Raw genomic sequence first — 16,582 nt, 5'->3', positions numbered from 1 at the left:
AAACCTGGATGGATAATGTATATAATTTTAATATTTTTGTTCTGAGGCTATTATACATATTGACGAATTATCTTTTTATTTTCGTTTTGTTTTCGACATGTTCAATAATATAATTTTTTTGCACGGGTGAATAATATATATTATTTTATTTTGAGCCGAGGCCATTATACTAATTTAATTCTATTTGTACTTATGTAAATATTGTGGATATTAATATATGTTGGGAAATGAATAATACAATGAGGGGGTGAATGTGTTTTACTATTTTTAGGCTTTTCTTGATAGAAACATCCTGACTTTTGCACAACAGCTTGAGCTCCTCGAAATCAGCACTAGAAGGTGGAGCAGCACCTCCTTGTTGAGGATATGATTTCATTTGAGCATAATGTTGTGGTTGTTGGAATCCAGGTGGATTAAACTGCTTACTGATAGGCTGCTGATATGGTTGCTAAACAGCATTCTGATTATTACTCCAGCTGAAATTGGGATGATTTATGTTGTTAGGATGATAAGTAGCTGGCACAAGCTGTTGCGGTCGCTGATAATTATTCACATACTGAACAGATTCATTAACAAGAGAACACTGATCTGTAGCATGAGAACATGCGCAAAACTCACAGACCATAGCTATCTGATTCACTCCATAGTTGGCTAAAGAATCGACCTTCAAAGACAGCGCTTGGAGCTGCACTGCAATAGCTGTAGCTGCATCGACTTCCAGAATACCTGCTACCTTCCCAGACATCATCCTTTGAGTTGGGTTTTGATGCTCATTTGCAGCCATAGTTTCAATAAGATTATAAGCCTCAGTATAGCTTTTGGCCCACAAGGCGCCTCCAGCTGCTGCATCGAGCATGGGCCGAGATTGGGCCCCCAAACCATTATAGAAACCAGTGATCACCATTCAGTCAGGCATACCATGATGTGGACACTTTCTCAACATCTCCTTGTAGCGCTCCCAAGCTTCGCATATAGATTTTGTTGGTTGTTGCGCAAACTGAGTAAGAGCACTCCTCATAGCTGCAGTCTTCGCCATTGGATAGAACTTCACCAGAAACTTTTGCGCAAGATCTTGCCAAGTAGTGATGGACCCAGCTGGCTCGGAATGTAACTAGTCCTTAGCTTTATCCCTCAGAGAGAATGGGAAAAGCCTCAGCTTGATAGCCTCATCAGTCACGCCAATATATTTGAAAGTACTACAGATCTCGACAAAATTCCTAATATGCATGTTGGGGTCTTTAGTCGCAGCACCTCCGAAAGAAATGAAATTATGCACCATTTGAATAGTGCCCGGCTTGATTTCAAAATTGTTAGCCTGAATAGCCGGATGAAGGATGCTTGACTGAATGTCATTAATTTTAGGCCGAGAAAAGTCCATAAGAGCTGGATCTGCTGCTGGAACTATACGATCACCCATGATTACTGGTTCTTTCTACTCACTCTCTTTATCCGAATCTTCAAAATCTATCTTCTCCGGAATATCAAGAACTGAGTCTGTCTGCTCAGCCGTATCTAAAGTTCTCTTGCGAGTGCGAGAACGTGTTTGCATAAACGCTTGCTAGAGTACCTGAAATACACACGGAAATAATAAGTAACACGTCTTAATCAATGAGTCCTAATGACCACTGATGGCAAGTACATAAACTAAACAAATACGCCGAGTCCCCGGCAGCGGCGCCAAAAACTTATTAGGCACAAAACATGCGCTAATATTTCACGCAAGTATACACGTTCGCAAGTAATATAGAATAAATTCTAGTTCGTTCCCACAGAGACTCAGACTAATTATGTTCAATTAACACTTACTCACCAATGTATGATTACTTCTCAATGTCAAGACAATAACACTTAGATTTGATTAACTAATTATTAACTACAATTAACTATGAGAATTAAACACTTAATTGACACTTGAATTAACAATATTAAACACACATGAGATCATAACTTCATTACTACTTCCTTCAATAGTTATCGTTATTACCCTTAGCATGTAACAGTGATGATATTAATCGAACAACACGAAACTAATAAAAGCCAACTTTCATTGTTCTAATACCATTCTACCAAACATCCACAATTAAGATAGAAGTTGAATAGGCATCAATTATGTTGAGACCCTATATGTCTACAGAATTTGACAACATAACGATTTAAGCACAAGTTATTCTTTATGATTACACAGGGCAAGTAAAACGGTTAGAGTTACCCATTAATCATGCATACACATACATGAACCTATGCTAGCATGGCAAGTTCTAAACCTCGAGATCCACCGTCGCTTTACAGGAGATTAATAGACTATCTTATATGTTTGCGACGCACATAAGACGAATAAGCACAACCTATGCTAGATATCATACAATCATCACACACTAAGGTATTAAACAACTAACTAAAGAAATCCATAATAAATCCGTTATGACCCCATGATCACGATTAGCCCATGATAAAACTCATCATCACCATGGGTTCATATGAAAACATGATAATAACACACAATATAAACTAATAAAAATACTTATTAAAACCAGAGTACGTCACAAAAGTAATAAGGTTCAAAGTAAAGAAAACTAGCATCCACTGATACAACGAATAAAAGAATCACAAGAAAATGTATGCTTCCTCTTCTACGTTGTGATGTGCTAAAACGGTCTTCTTCCTACTCTCCTTGCTCCTTGCTTGATACCACCATCTTTTGCGAAACGTCTCTGAGAACTACTTATATAGAAGTCCACAAGAACCATCCGTCTCAGAAGTCCATCAGAATAAGGATTATAAAATTCAGTATTAAAATTCTCGTCCCTGAGCGGCCGCCCCAGATTCCTGAGCGGGCGCCCAAGCTCCCAAGCGGCCGCCCAGCATCCTGAGCGGGCGCCCAAGCACCTTCTGGAAAATTATGAATTCTGCTCCTGATTTTGCTGCATTCTGCCCCCAACTTTCCACAACCAATGTCAAGCACTTCCCTAGGCTTATTTCTGATAAATTCTTCCTACATACGCAAGTTATACCCTGAAATGCAAAAACACTAGAAAAATGCATCAAATACATAAAATACCTGATTTCAAGACATCAATTGAAGCCATTATAAGACGTTCTAAGTGGTATAAAATGACACTTATCACACCCCCAAACTTAAATCGATGATTGTCCTCAAGCGTCACAAACTCAAAATCAAAACAAAAATATGCATGAATGTAATCTACATGAAATGCAGCGATCCCCCTAACAATGACTAAACCAACCAACTCATGATATCTCAACAAATACAATTAGGTGAATAAAGATCAATCAAATAATGCAAACTAACATACAACCAGAAACGTGGTGTGTGCGGATGCTTAACAGATATGCTTCGAAACTAGATCATTATCATAACTCGATTATCCTCAAGGTAATCACATGATTATACGAAGAATAAATTCTAGGCACAAAATGACTTATAACACTTCAAAATCACTGGAGCTTATTACGGAATCATGCTTTTATTCAACACAACAACAAATGCTTATTTGACCGTGCAATGAGTGAGGTCCACAAAAGACTTATGCAATGGCATCCATTTAGCGAGCGTTAGGTTAGCGGATCCCAGACTATAAAAGCCTTAGGTCACTAGGCACAAAGTCCCCTAAGAACTTAATAACTCGAATACCAAAGAGCCCACTCGTGATCAATTATGCATTAACTCTTTATTTTATTTTCTTTCCTTTTTTTTCTATTTTTTCAAATTTCTGAGCAAGTGCGTTTCGCTCCATCTTGCTCAACCCTAGACTACTCGCATAAAAATACGAGCCGGCTACTAGCCATTTGACGCCTAGCCACAATTAGCAATGAATTCCAATTTTTACTCCAATTTTTTTCTATTCATGCCTTTTATCATTAATAGTCTATCATAAATTCTAAGCATAATCAATAGATTAACCTCAAAAACCATCAAACCATGATAACAATCTAGTCCTTAAGCATACTCTAAGACTTAGTGAGATTACAATTGTTTCTAGCATGCATGTCAACCTACAAGACTTAATCATCACTCTAACGCTATCACTACACTTGCATCAATATCATAAATCAATCGGTAAAGCAACGCAAAGGGGATCATGGTATATGCATGAGCTAAATGACATGATAAATAAAGCTATAAAATAAAATAAAATAAAGCTAAATAAAATAAAATAAACTATATATGGCAAAAATATGCAATTATATGAACTAAACTATCATGAATATGCAACTACATGACACACACACAAAAATATCCCTTAACTACCACCCTCAAACTTAAAATCTTCACTGTCCCCAGTTAAGGTAGTAGAAAGGAACACAGGATTTACCAACTCGAAGAAATCATCATCATCACCCTCAGAGGGTGGAGTGTCAGGAGGCGGATAAGCAGAGTCCTCACCAAAAACGGGCCACTGGATGTCAGCTCCAAGGCCTCTGGAAGCAGTCCCAAGTGCAAGGGTGAGCTCCTGAGCAAACCTACTCTGTGACTCATACATCACATCCATCCTCCTCGACAACCTCCTATACTGGGCATCAGCCATCCCAGCACCTTCCTGGGCTCTAGAAGAGCCTGCCTCATCACGAACCTGACTGGGCCTAGCCATTGTAGCACCAGCTGCTGGACGTCCTCTTGGAAGACGATATCCCAAACCATGCTCCTCGGGCTCTCCACCGTCCACTCCAGCATCGCATTCAGAGTCGCTGAGTCAGTAGGAGCGGCCGGCATCTGCAGCTGCTCGTGAGAAGGCCAATAAACTCCCACTACTCTGCACAGCTTCGTGACAGTAGATGCATAAGGGATGTTGCTGTGTTTCGCCCCCTCAAAAACTTCAAAATCCCTTGGTAGATGAACTCACCAAGGTCCACATAATACTCCTCATTCAAGATCCCACATAACAACCTTGCTCCCTCGACTGTAACCTTATGTGCATGCGAAGTAGGCAAAATATTAGCACAAATAAAGGCATTCCATGCACGGGCATACCTATTCATCGCAACCGCCGGAAAAGAACGATGCTCGTTAAATCCCATCTTGAACTTCCACACCGTGCCCGGAAGACAGAGGGTAGCCACAATCAAAATCCTCGGGGGTCTTCTCATTCCAATTCTCCTCTGTGGGCTTCCGTTGTCACTGCCCAATAACACGGTGAATCGCCTCCGGCTGATAATCCACAGTAAGCCCACGAACAACAGTAAACCCATTCTTTTCAGCCTTGGCGTTCGCATAAAACTCGCAAACCACACTCATTGGAACCGCCTCCGGCGACTCACAAAAAAAAAATCCACCCTTTCTCCGCAATCATCGGTAACAACTCACCTTTCTCCTGATGGTAAAAATCCCCTCTCCTTCAAAATTGGCTTAGTCAGAAGCCTAGTATACTCCTCCTCAGCATCCCTATCCATCAAATGAGGTCTCGCAGCAGTTCCCCTCGAAGAATCAGCAGTAGGAACGATGTTGCTGCTATCAATAGTTCGGGATCTCTTAGGTGCCATTGAAACTGAGAAAAAGTGTTTAAGAGTTGTGTTTTGAGTGTAGGAGAGAGTTTTAAAGTTGAAAGTATATGGGAGTGTATATGGAGGAGTTGTATGTATATATAGGGTAGGAATTAGGGTTAAAATTAGAGTAGGAGTGGGGTTTGTGGGAGAGAAAACGTGGAATTTGAAAGGAATATGTCCTAAGTCCAATCGTGTATTAGGATTTAGGAATAACTTTTATGTAATCTGTTTTGATTTCATTGATATTAATAAAGACTTGTTTTATTTTTATTACGGGCTTTATCTATTTAAGTGTTTAAATAAGATATACCATAGTTTAGAGTAAAGCTTTTTATGGATTATGATGAGATCATAATAGTGAGACCTAAAAAGATGATAACTCTAAACTTAAATAGTTCCTGGTCATAGGATTACTAACTGGTAATTAATAATCCACAAAGATCGGTACATACTATGCTTGCTTCATTATGAAGGATGTCTGTTCTCATAGACATTTGTGTGGTGACACTATAGCTATTATGTAGGTGCTTATTATAGAATAAGTTCACTGAACATGACTCGCACAGCTGAATAACTGATGGAGTTCACTCACGTGTCAGCAGTTGTTCACAAAGTGATAGTTGTACAAGTATCCTTAGACTTGAGGTCATCATAGTCATCTCGTGTACACTGAACTATGCTTTGGTTTAGTTCTTAGTCTCCAGGGACAATTATTAGGGCTCTTCTGGGTATAGGAATTTGTACACGAAGATAGTGTATGATCAATAAAGGATCTACCCCTTCCAGTGAAGGAAGCGAATGTTCAAGGCTGATCCACTTATGCTAGTTCAGGAATCTCTGGCCAGAGTGAATGAAATTAGAAAGGAGTTTCTAATTTGCATAGAACTACGCATAGTAAATGGTAAGCAAAGTGATTGAATTAGATAGGCTTGACACGAGATCCATGCCTTGTATTTAATCGGGACATTGTAGGGTAGAAGGAGTTTATTGTACGGTAACTATTCACTGACAGGTTCTAGGTATTCTAAGCAGTGAATTCATATTATCCGGATAGTCGCGATATGTTGAGAAGCATCACTCACGATATAGAATAAATGTGATTAATTAATTAATCATATTTAATAAATTAGAGAATTTATATAAATAATGATAAAATAGTTTTATTATTATTTATTTCTACTACCGGCTTAATATTGAACCTACAGGGTCACACCATAAAAAGAGAATGATTTAATGGTGGAGGAATTAATTAATAATGGCTAATAATTATTTATTTATGAAATAAATAATTAATTGGCAAATTTAATAATTGATTAAATGAGATTTAATTGATTATAAATTAATTAAGAAAAGTTCTTAATATTATTAATTAAAGGATTTAATTTTTGGAAATTAAATCAAGAGAGAGAATTATTTCTAAAGTGTTTAGAAAAAGGATTAATGATTAAAAGGTGTTTTAATTATTAATGAGAATAATAAATGGGATAATAATAATAATATTTATGGGAAAATTTCAGCTGAAAATTTTGCCTATAAATACACTATTATAGACCCTAATTTTATTCCAACCCCATCGAAACCCGAAAACCCAAAAAGTTTGGAAAACCCAATTCTCTCCACCTCCTTCCTCCTCCTTAACATCGTTTTCTTGGTGGATACCGGTGGAGTGCTTCACACTTGAGGAGCAACTGCTAAGGATCTCTGATCGTTGTCTCCGAATTATTTTAAAAGGTTAGATTCGATCCCTCGAATTTTTATTCACGATTTATATGCTTTTATATGGATTTTATATGTGGAAAAGTGTTTTGCCATGCCCCGCTGCGTTAAAAATCCAACAGAATTGTGGGAGAGAAATCGTGGGTTTTTATGTTTTTTAGGTTTTTCTGATTTTTTTTGTGGTTTTTTATAAGGCAAAAAAAATTCTGGCAGAAGGGTCCTGAGCGTCCGCCCAGGATTTCCAGGCGGGCGCCCCAGACTCCGAGCGCCCGCCCAGGATTTCCAGGCGGGCGCCCCAGGGGTTTCTGGGAAAAAAAAATTCTGCCCAATTTTCTGATTTTTTTGGGTTTTTTGGATATGGTACTAACTTCTAAAGGTTCCTAAAGGTTAAAGCCTTGGGTTGCCTCCCAAGAAGCGCTTTTTTTACGTCATTAGCTTGACGTAGAGGAGTTCGATCAAGTTGACAATAAAATGGCACTAACCACTTCCAGGTTTGCCGTGTCCCCATAGTAATGCTTCAATCTCTGACCATTAACCTTGAATGCTTGGCCCAGATCATTCTCAAAAATCTCCACCGCTCCATGTGGAAACACAGTTTTGACGATAAAAGGTCCAGACCATCTTGATTTCAACTTTCCAGGAAAAAGTCGAAGACGAGAGTTGAATAAAAGAACTTGTTACCCCGGCACGAATGACTTAGGAGATAGCTTCCTGTCATGCCACATTTTTATTTTTTCTTGTACATTTTGTTGTTCTCGTACGCTTGAAGTCGAAATTCATCAAGTTTATTTAACTGAAGCATTCGCTTCTTCCCAGCTGCATCTAGATCAAGGTTCAACTTCTTCAACGCCCAATAAGCCTTATGCTCAAGCTCCACATGTAAATGACATCCCTTACCATAAATAAGTTGAAATGGGGACATCCCAAGTGGAGTCTTGTATGCTGTTCTATAAGCCCAAACAGCTTTATCAAGCTTTAAAGACCAATCCTTCCTTGATGGACAAACAACTTTCTCTAGAATGCGCTTGATCTCTCTATTAGGCACTTCAGCTTGACCATTAGTTTGTGGATGATAGGCAGTAGCAACACGATGATTCACATTATAGCGTTGCATCATAGAAGTGAACTTATGATTGCAGAAATACGTCCCTTCATCACTTATGATTAGTCGTGGTGTTCCAAACCTTGTGAATATCTGCTTATAGAGAAAATTCAACACTACCTTTGCATCATTCATCGGTAGAGCCTTGACTTATACCCATTTAGAGACATAATCGACTGCCAGCAAGATGTACTGATTATTGCAGGATGAGACAAATGGTCCCATGAAATCGATTCCCCAAACATCAAAGACCTCGACTTCAAGCATTATATTTAAAGGCATCTCATCATTTCTAGTAAGATTCCCCACTCTTTGGAAACGATCACACCTTAAAATGAACTGATGTGCATCCTTAAACAGCGTAGGCCAGAAAAAACCTACTTGTAAAATACGAGCTGCCGTCTTTTCACCACCATAATGTCCACCATAAACTGTAGAATGGCAGTCTCGTAATATCCCCTCCGTCTCACAGAATGGGATACATCTCCTGATGATCTGGTCAGCTCCCTGTCTAAACAAATATGGTTCATCCCACATGTACCAATTCACCTCGTACAGAAACTTCTTCTTTTGAGCTGCATTCATATTAGGAGACATTATATTGCTGACAAGATAGTTCACAATATCTGCGAACCATGGCACTTCCTCCTGAACTGCGAACAACTGCTCATCCGGAAAAGATTCGTTAATCAATGTCTTATCATGTGAAGTCGAACCGGGATTCTCCAATCTAGAGAGATGGTCATCTACTTGATTCTCAGTACCTTTTCGATCCTTGATCTCTAACTCAAATTCCTGTAGCAAGAGCACCCAACGAATACGTCTAGGCTTCGAATCCTTCTTTGAGACCAAATAGCGAGTGGCAGCATGATCAGTGAATACTGTCACCTTTGTCCCAAGCAGATAAGATTGAAATTTTTCGAAACCAAAGACTATAGCCAAGAGCTCCTTCTCAGTAGTGGTGTAGTTCATTTGAGCTCCATTTAGAGTCTAACTAGCATATTAGACCACATGAAAAAGATTATTCTTGCGCTTTCCAAGAACTGCTCCCACTGCATAATTACTCGCATCACACGTCATCTTAAAAGGTTCTGTCCAATCAGGTGTCGTAATAACTGGTGTAGTTATCAAACTCTTCTTGAGAGTCTCGAATGCCGCCAAGCATTCATCATCAAATTTGAAAGCACATCTTTCTCGAGCAAGTTGCACAACGGCTTAGATATCTTCGAGAAGTCCTTAATGAAGCGCCGACAAAAACCCGCATGACCAAGAAAACTACGGATTCCTTTCACAGAAATAGGTGGTGGAAGATTTTCAATGACTCCCACCTTGGCTTTGTCCACCTCAAGACCCTTGCTAGAGACTTTATGCCCAAGAATAATGCCTTCACGCACCATGAAGTGACATTTTTCCCAATTGAGCACCAAATTAGTTTCCACACACCTTTTGAGCACCGAACGAAGATTATTCAAACATTCATCATACGAATGTCCAAAGATGGAGAAGTCATCCATGAACACTTCGAAATTGTTTCCAATTATATCAGGGAATATAGCCATCATACATCTCTGAAAAGTGGCAGGTGCACCACATAAGCCAAACAAAACTCTGCGAAAAGCAAACGTGCCAAATGGACAAGTGAAGGTAGTCTTTTCTTGATCTTTTAGTTCAACGCAAATCTGATTATACCCCGAATAGCCATCCAGAAGACAATAATACTCATGACCAGCCAACCTGTCAAGCATCTGATCAATAAATGGAAGAGGGAAGTGATCCTTTCTCGTGGCTTTGTTCAACTTTTTGTAATCCATGCATACCCTCCATCCTGTGACTGTTCGAGTGGGGATGAGCTTGTTCTTCTCATTTGCTACCACAGTTATACCTCATTTCTTAGGTACACATTGCACGGGGCTCACCCAAGAACTGTCAAAAATAGGATATATGATTCCTGCATCTAGCTACTTCAAAATTTCTTTCTTTACCACTTCTTTCGTGATAGGATTAAGTCTCCGCTGTTGCTCAACAGTCGGCTTACTACATCACTATAGCAGAATTTTATGCATACAGTACGAAGGGCTGATCTCTTTTATATCTGCTATAGTCCATCCGATGGCCGATTTGAATTCTCTCAAAATCCTCAAGAGCTTGTCCTCCTCACTACCTGAAAGGTCAGATGCAATAATAACAGGTAAAGTAGATGCATCACCTAAAAAAGCATAACTCAAGTGTTCAGGAAATGGTTTAAGCTCCAAAGTAGGTGCTTCCTCAATAGATGGTTTGAGCTTTCCTTCAGCATTCTTGAGATCAGTAGTACCAAGAGATTCAAATGGCATGTCTAGCTTTTGCCTCCAAGGAGAAGCATTTAGATATTGTAATTGCTCATTGCCATCATCATCTTCACTGTCAAATTCCCCCACTAAGGCTTTCTCCAAGGCATTAGACATTAGCATATGATCAAGTTCTGAAGTTACCACAGAATCAATCAAATCCACCTTTAAGCACTCATCATCTTCTGTAGGGAATTTCATCGCCTTGAATACATTGAATGTCACATCCTGATCCTGCACCCTCATAGTAAGTTCACCTTTCTGTACATCTATCAAGGTACGGCCTGTAGCCAAGAAAGGTCTTCCCAAGATTATGGGAATCTTCTTATCTTCCTCGAAATCCAAAATGACAAAGTCTGCAGGGAAGAAGAGCTTATCCACCTTTACTAACACGTCCTCCATGATGCCTTGTGGGTATGTAATAGAACGATCAGCCAATTGTAGAGACATGTAGGTGGGCTTTGGATCAGGCAAATTCAACTTTTTGAAGATAGACAATGGCATCTAATTGATGCTTGCTCCCAAATCACACAGGCACTTGTCGAAAGACAACTTGCCAATGGTGCAAGGAATGGTGAAGCTACCTGGATCTTTAAGCTTTGGAGGTAATTTTTGTTGCAGCACAGCACTGTACTCTTCCGTTAGAGCAACGGTCTCAAGATCATTCAGTTTCACCTTCCTTGAAAGAATACTCTTCATGAATTTTGCATAACTAGGCATTTGCTCCAGAGCCTCAGCGAAAGGTATGTTGATGTGAAGTTTCTTGAACACCTCCAGAAACTTACCGAACTGCTTATCAAATTTTTGTTGTTACAATCTCTTAGGGAAAGGTGGTGGTGGATAGAGCTGTTTCTCCCCTGTATTACCCACAGGCAGATTGTGTTCAACAATAGTCTTTCTTGGTTCCGCCACTTTCTCCTTTTGCTTCTCTTCTTCATCAACAACTTCAGCTTCTCCATCATACGATTTTTCAGCATCAGCAACTTTTCCAGACCTTAAGGTGACAGCCTTTACTTGCTCCTTAGCTTCCTTCCTTCCTGGCACTTCAGTATCGCTGGGAAGTGTGACAGGTTGACGATTGAGCACATCATTGGCTAATTGACCGATTTGATTTTCCAAGGTCTTGATAGAAACAGCCTGACTTTTGCACAACAGCTTGAGCTCCTCGAAATCAACACTAGAAGGTGGAGTAGCACCTCCTTGTTGAGGATATGATTGCCTTTGAGCATAATGCTATGGTTGCTGGAATCCATGTGGATTAAACTGCTTACTGATAGGCTGCTGATATGGTTGCTGAATATCATTCTGATTATTACTCCAGCTGAAATTGGGATGAATTCTGTTGTTAGGATGATAAGTAGCTGGCACAAGCTGTTGCGGTCGCTGATAATTATTCACATACTGAACAGATTCATTAACAAGAGAACACTGATCCGTAGCATGAGAACCTGCACAAAGCTCACAGACCATAGCTATCTGATTGACTCCATAGTTGGCTAAAGAATCGACCTTCAAAGACAGCGCTTGGAGCTGCGCTGCAATAGCTGTAGCTGCATCGACTTCCAGAATACCTGCTACCTTCCCAGACATCATCCTTTGAGTTGGGTTTTGATGCTCATTTGCAGCCATAGTTTCAATAAGATTATAAGCCTCAGTATAGCTTTTAGCCCACAAGGCGCCTCCAGCTGCTGCATCGAGCATGGGCCGAGATTGGGCCCCCAAACCATTATAGAAACCAGTGATCACCATACAGCCAGGCATACCATGATGTGGACATTTTCTCAACATCTCCTTGTAGCGCTCCCAAGCTTCACACATAAATTATGTTGGTTGCTGCGTAAACTGAGTAAGAGCACTCCTCATAGCTGCAGTCTTCGCCATTGGATAGAACTTCACCAGAAACTTTTGCGCAAGATCTTGCCAAGTAGTGATGGACCCAGCTGGCTCAGAATGTAACCAGTCCTTAGCTTTATCCCTTAGAGAGAATGGGAAAAGCCTCAGCTTGATAGCCTCATCAGTCACACCATTATATTTGAAAGTACTACAGATCTCGATAAAATTCCTAATATGCATGTTGGGGTCTTTAGTCGCAGCACCTCCGAAAGAAATGAAATTCTGCACCATTTGAATAGTGCCCGGCTTGATTTCAAAATTGTTAGCCTGAATAGCCGGATGAAGGATGCTTGACTGAATGTCATCAATTTTAGGCCGAGAAAAGTCCATAAGAGCTGGATCTGCTGCTAGAACTATACGATCACCCATGATTACTGGTTTTTTCTACTCACTCTCTTTATCCGAATCTTCAAAATCTATCTTCTCCGGAATATCAAGAACTGAGTATGTCTGCTCAGCCGTATCTAAAGTTCTCTTGCGAGTGCGAGAACGTGTTTGCATAAACGCTTGCTAGAGTACCTGAAACACAAACGGAAACAATAAGTAACACGTCTTAATCAATGAGTCCCAATGACCACTGATGGCAAGTACATAAACTAAACAAATACGCCGAGTCCCCGACAGCGGCGCCAAAAACTTATTAGGCACAAAACACGCGCTAATAATTCACGCAAGTATACGCGTTCGCAAGTAATATAGAATAAATTCTAGTTCGTTCCCACAGAGACTCAGAGTAATTATGTTCAATTAACACTTACTCACCAATGTATGATTACTTCTCAATGTCTAGACAATAACACTTAGATTTGATTAACTAATTATTAACTACAATTAACTATGAGAATTAAATACTTAATTGACACTTGAATTAACAATATTAAACACACATGAGATCATAACTTCATTACTACTTCCTTCAATAGTTATCGTTATTACCCTTAGCATGTAACAGTGATGATATTAATCGAACAACACGAAACTAATAAAAGCCAACTTTCGTTGTACTAATACCATTCTACCAAACATCCACAATTAAGATAGAAGTTGAATAGGCATCAATTATGTTGAGACCCTATATGTCTACAGAATTTGACAACATAACGATTTAAGCACAAGTTATTATTTATGATTACACAGGGCAAGTAAAACGGTTAGAGTTACCCACTAATCATGTATATTCATACATGAACCTATGCTAGCATGGCAAGTTCTAAACCTCGAGATCCGCCATCGCTTTACAGGAGATTAACAGACTATCTTATATGTTCGCGACGCACATAAGACGAATAAGCGCAACCTATGCTAGATATCATACAATCATCACACACTAAGGTATTAAACAACTAACTAAAGAAATCCATAGTAAATCCGTTATGACCCCATGATCACGATTAGCCCATGATAAAACTCATCGTCACCATGGGTTCATATGAAAACATGATAATAACACACAATATAAACTAATAAAAATACTTATTGAAACCAGAGTACGTCACAAAAGTAATAAGGTTCAAAGTAAAGAAAATTAGCATCCACTGATAAAACGAATAAAAGAATCAAAAGAAAACGTATGCTTCCTCTTCTATATTATGATGTGCTAAAACAGTCTTCTTCCTTCTCTCCTTGCTCCTTGCTCCTTGTTTGATACCACCCTCTTTTGCGAAACGTCTCTGAGAACTACTAATATAGAATCCCACAAGAACCAGCCGTCTCAGAAGTCCATCAGAATAAGGATTATAAAATTCATTATTAAAATTTGAAAGGATATCTTTGATATATTATTTATTTTGGTATTTGTACGATTAAACATAAAATTAAGAACACGTAGATCCTCTCCATTAGGACATGAATATAATTGATCCAAATCAAAGTCAAAAAGTCAAACTAGCAAAATCATGTCTTTTAAACAGATAAAAGAGATATTCCATTCTTGCAAAATATCAAAACTATATCCTTATGGAATATATCTCTAAGGCAATATAATCAAAGAAGAAACATCAAGATATGATATTTCTTAGATCTGTGTTACAACAGGAATATGGAAAAAAGCTCGAAAAAGGAATATTGCAGAAATATTCTTTTAAGGTCTCGTGCTATATCAAAAATATTTAACTCTTCACTCCAAAATATATCTCTACATATATTAAAAGAGTTTTTATTCAAATATTATTAATATTCAAGGTTGGAATATTAATATCCAGTTCTGCAACTCATTTATGAATACTTACAGTAATTTTCTCCCGTTTCGTAAAATCAGCATTTCTCGGAGAAAATATTTTAAAAATACTCAAACACATTTCCTATCATCCAAATATATTTTATATATTAAGAAATATATTTTAAGTATTTATACAAGTCAAAACTTTGGTCAAAAGATCCATCTCCTTTATTTCAAGACCAATGATATTTTTATTCGGAAGAAAGGCTGACAGAACAGTTTCATTTTTATATAAAATACTTCCACATGCTAGAATGACTTGAAATTTGGTATGGATCATTTAAATGGTATTTTCTAAGTATGGTAAAAATAATTACGAAGTTTAAGTGTAATCATTTCTAGCATCTTTAGTGCTCTCTGGGGGATTATTACTTGTCTCATATAAACACTTCGTAATTTGTCAAATCTTAAAACGGATCGTACGAGTTAGACAATTACTTAACGCTCTTTAATTGGATCTTGTCTAACTAATAACGTACATATAAAATATTACGAAGTAAAAGTGTAATCCCTTCTAACATCTTTAGTGTTCTGGGGGATTATAGCTTGTTCCATATAAACTACTTCGTAATCATCCGTTAAAATTAAGGACGAATCAAATCCACGAGTTAGCCAATTAATTTACGCTATTTAATTGGATCTTGGATAACACATATCGTGTATATAAACAATTACGAGTCATATTGTATAAGCCCCTTCTAACATCTTTCAGTGTTCCGTGGGGTTATACTACGATATCTATAAAATACTCGTAATTATTCGTCCAAACTTCGAAAGCACAATTACTTGCACTTATTTAATTGGATCTTGGCTAAGACTCATAAATCTTATAAACGTGCTTGAAGTTAAAAGAGTATACTTTGACCTTATAATCGTCAATATACAAGTATACCTTAAAACCTTAAGTTGATATACTTAAAGGTAAAATTACAACTCCGAGGTTGTAATTAAAGTATTCTTCGATCCATAAATACTTAATCGAAAGAAGAAGAATACTAAAGAAGTCATAAGCCATAAGTGCTTAATATAAAAAGGGACTTCTCATATTACTCCACAACTCTATTAAATCTATAAAGGAGTAATCATAAATATACTTGACCATCTTGTATTATTCTAAGTCAAGTATAACTAATTAGTTTTAATATTCTTATTTGGGTATTATACTACTTGTGGACTAGTACAGTAACATACTAGTTCAAACCAAATCTTTTCCTATTTGTTTTGTTTTGTGGATTGTCTTATTAGTTTTGTAGTGAGGTGAAGTGATGTGAGGTGATTCTTGTTCTAAGACCCAAGTCCTAGACGTACTAACGGGGAGTTAGTAGTCTTCGCACCGTGAAGAAGAGAAAAGACCCAAGACCGGATCACTAAGATCTAAGACCGGCAAAAGCTAAGGAAGCCAAGTCCACACAAAGGCTCTACAACAACTTTGAAGAAATAGCGGGGAGTTATTGTCTAAGATAAGTTTTGTACGTAATACATTTATTTTGAGGTGGTGACCCTTATGTTATGCACCAAGATAAATACTTGTAAAGGGTGTAAAGGCTTCTCCGCCTACTAAAGGAGCGAGTTTATTATAAGGGAAAATCCCGAGTCCGGGAGAGGAGCTCGGGGACTGGAGTAGAGGTGAGTGAATCTATTAGAGGTTGCGCCATCGCGAACCAGGATAAAATCACCGTGTGGTATTTTCTTTCCTTGCACTTTATCTTCCGCACATATAAACTGCATAATCACTCGGTAAAGTTTCAAAAAGGGATAAAATATTTTTAAAACGCCACAACAATTTTTAAATTGGTAATTAAGCTATTCAACCCCCCTTCTAGC

The 16,582-nt window shown here is 38.3% G+C and overlaps 1 non-coding gene across 1 annotated transcript; it reads left to right on the top strand.

Moving 5' to 3' along the window:
* Positions 1 to 12,406: 12,406 nt before the first annotated feature.
* LOC141662784 (small nucleolar RNA R71) lies at positions 12,407 to 12,513 on the top strand. The gene has a single exon (XR_012550877.1). It is a non-coding gene; the product is annotated as a small nucleolar RNA R71 (small nucleolar RNA).
* Positions 12,514 to 16,582: the final 4,069 nt, after the last annotated feature.

Source organism: Apium graveolens, chromosome 5 (assembly GCF_009905375.1).
Source record: "Apium graveolens cultivar Ventura chromosome 5, ASM990537v1, whole genome shotgun sequence".
Classification (NCBI taxonomy): Eukaryota; Viridiplantae; Streptophyta; class Magnoliopsida; order Apiales; family Apiaceae; genus Apium; species Apium graveolens.
This window is presented reverse-complemented; position numbering and strand designations above follow the sequence as displayed.